Source organism: Hyaena hyaena, unplaced genomic scaffold, assembly GCF_003009895.1.
Source record: "Hyaena hyaena isolate Hyena2069 unplaced genomic scaffold, ASM300989v1 scaffold_168, whole genome shotgun sequence".
NCBI classification, from domain to species: Eukaryota; Metazoa; Chordata; class Mammalia; order Carnivora; family Hyaenidae; genus Hyaena; species Hyaena hyaena.
Window position 1 is genome coordinate 2,078,483 of NW_024080800.1, and position 3,345 is coordinate 2,081,827.

A 3,345-nucleotide genomic window follows, 5' to 3' on the forward strand; every position below is an offset into this window, starting at 1 on the left:
AGAGGTAATAGGTTTTTAGTCTGATAAAAGATTGATTTGGTGGATATGTATGAGGAGAGGCTATTTGAGGGGGAATAGCTTCTGCAAAAGGATGGAGGAAGGCCCTCTTTCTTCACTTCAGATACCTGGTGGTCACTCAGCTCTACCCTGTCCACAGTCCATTCTGCTCTCTCACTCTATAGGCCAGTTCACAGTGCAGGCACTCTGCACTCAGCCAATTTTAGAAATGCTGCTGTTCATTACAGCAGGCATAAATTTTTCTCCACAAACTCACAGGTGCAAAAAATATTACTTTATTTCTATACATCAAATTAACTGGTCCTCAGCTCCCTGTCACTTCTGGGGAAAATATTCTACCTCAGCCATCTTGAGGGTGGACATCCTTTTCTCTAGAATTAAATGTGAATTCAGGGAACTCTGTGGCTCCCAGCACAAGGCAGAAGAGTCTCCAGTTCCTATGATCAGTGACGAGAAGCTCATAATCTGAGCTGACAAAGACAAAAGTTCTACACCAAACATGAGGACACTTCCCCATAATTCAAGGCCATGACTGTCTCCAACATTCATACATTAGATCCCTCCAGAGCTTGTATCACTCCTGGAAAAGCTGGGTGCAGGGTGCAAGTCTACATCACTAAAAGAAAGAAACCATCCCCATCCTCACCTCAGGGAAGGGCCACTCCTGCCTCCTCATTTCTTCTAAAGGAAGGAACAAGAGCTTACCTATCATGCACAATTACATGTGCACCTGAGAATGGGAGCCAAGTCCTTGCATTCTTGGGCTTGCAAAGGAGAATTCTAGTGAACAAATCCATGTGGGACTGACTAGAACACCTTAGCTGACAGATACAAAGTATGCCTACCAAGGCTTGAGGCCTGGACTTTCCCCATGAGTTCTCTGCCTCAGCCACTAATCAGAAAGGTCTAATCAGCTTCCTCCTCAACCCTTAACCCTCAGAGAACTCCTGGAGTGAACCCAGTCATGAAAGGATTTTATTCCCAGCCTCAACTCAAAGTCCTTGCTTGAACTTGAGGGTGGGACATGGGTCTTTGGGTCCAGTACCAGTTGCTGATTCCTCCTGCCCCAGGGCTCCAACTGCAGGTGGTGAAAGCCCTTAGCTTGGGGTCTGCCAAGCCTCAGAGTCTGCGAGAGGGCTGGCAACTCTGACGTAAATGGGGAGTACCACACCCGCCAGGGGGCAAGTCTGGGATTCACCTAAACCCCAGGCCCAATGGGCCTAGGGAAAATTCTAGTCCCATGGCTGTGAGTCTTTGAAAAAGAGGCAGAAAGTTCTTGGCTTGCACTAATTTCTCCACAGAGCCTGGAGCAGCCCCCTGAAACTGATCTCTTATCTGTACCCATCCAACCATACCTGGCTTCATCTAATAACCTAGGGGAGCTAGATCATTCTGTTGTTTGCCTTTCCCTACCTCAACCAGGACCTGGTGTTTTATGTCAATCCAGATGGAACTCTCTGAAACCACATCCACTATCTACTGGCTACACAAATTGCCATGTCACACAGAGGCCTGTCCCTAGACCCCACCAGGGGTCTGCATTTATTTTTCTTAGTTTTTATTTTTATTAATCCTTTTTTATGTTTATTTTTGCAAGAGAGAGAGAGAAAGCAAGCGGGGGAGGAGCAGAAAAGAGGGAGAGAGAGGATCTCTGTGCTAAACACCACAGAGCCTGAAGTGGGGCTCACACTCACCAACCATGAGATCATGACTTGAGCCAAAATTCGTCGCATAATGAACAGAGCCAGGCACCTCAGGGGTCCACATTTAAAAACTGTCCAACTATTTCTTGTTATTTTTATTGTTAGTTTCTCCTTCAGTTAGTGAAGATGATTTTTAAAAATTCTAGTCTTGCCTCTGCTACAACCAAAAAGGCCAGTCTTTTTACACATATAAATCTGTTTTTTTAAGTTTATTTATTTTGCAAGAGAGAAAGAGAGAGAGAGAGCTTGCAGGAAGGGCAGAGAGAGGAGAGAGAATCTCAAGCAGGCTCTCCATTGTCAGCACAGAGCCTGATGCAGAGCTGGAACTCAGTGATATCATGACCTGAGGCAAAACCAAGAGTCAGACTCTTAACTGACTGAGCCACTCAGGTGCCCCAAAAAGGCCAGTCTTATCCCCACACCCTTGAGACACAGTCTGCGTGCAGTTGACCAAGAACTGTCAGTAGTAGCCATGACTGCCCCCTCAGACAGGGACACAGTAGCCACGAGGATCAGGGTCCAGCAGATACCAAAAGGATCCCTTTCTTGCCATCACTGAGACACCAGTGACGCTGTGGGCTGCTGGAGAAAACGAGGGCACCTGGAAAAGGAAGTGAGTCTGCCCTCTGCTGGGTTAGGGCCAGTGGTGTGCCGGAGCTCACTTGGCTTTGTGAGAGCCGACAGCAAGCATCCCTCTCTGCCTCTACTTCCAGTGAGGCCATGTGGGTAGCAGCGTACCACTGGTTAGGAGTGATTAAGATGAGAATCATGATTTATAGACCAGGAGCCAGAGCCAAAAGCAGAGGGGAATTTAAGAGTGAGGGCCAGAGAGTGGGCAATCTTTGGAGTCAGGAGGTAAACACAAACACAAGGCTCAATCCTCTCCCTCCCCATGGGTGCTTTAATGTGTGAAACCAGGCAGGTCTCTGGTTTCCAGAATCCTCACAAGTCTCCCTGCAGGAACCCTGCACCCTTCTTGAGCCCCCTTACCCACAGACAGATCCTCTCCCTTCCCACACAGCTAAAAGATCATGCAGTTATTCACACTATTTCTTTGGGAGTTGGCTCCACACTCGTGCTATCACTCATTCTTGGGGCTTGAACTTTACACCAAGAGGTAACTCTTTTCTCTTTGTGCCTAGTTCCCTCTTCTTCACTTTTTCATACATTTCTCCTCTCATTTCCCCCCAACCACAGGCACTGTCCAAGGACCAAATGCCCCAAATCCATTGTGATCTGATCCCCCTCCTCCTCCCAGAGACCCCAGGCCCTTCTGACATCTCCTCACCTTTCCTCCTCCCCCCAAAATAGAATAAGCTTATAACCTCAAGAGAATAAACCCAAGAACACAAAAACTTCTTCCATTCTCATATAGGACTAATAAGGTCACTAAGCTCAGGCACATCTGATTATAAAAACTACAGGTCCTGGCTCCCAAAACCTGGACACCAGCATCTAAGACCTGGCCTGAGATGATCCAGGACAAGAGGTCTGTGTAAGGCAATGATCCTTCTTCCATAGAATGGAGCTTAAAGTGGCGGCATGTGTCATGGTTATCATATGGGTAAGCTATATGATTATGGCATGATTGGTCAACATTTATAATAACAACACCTACTGGCAT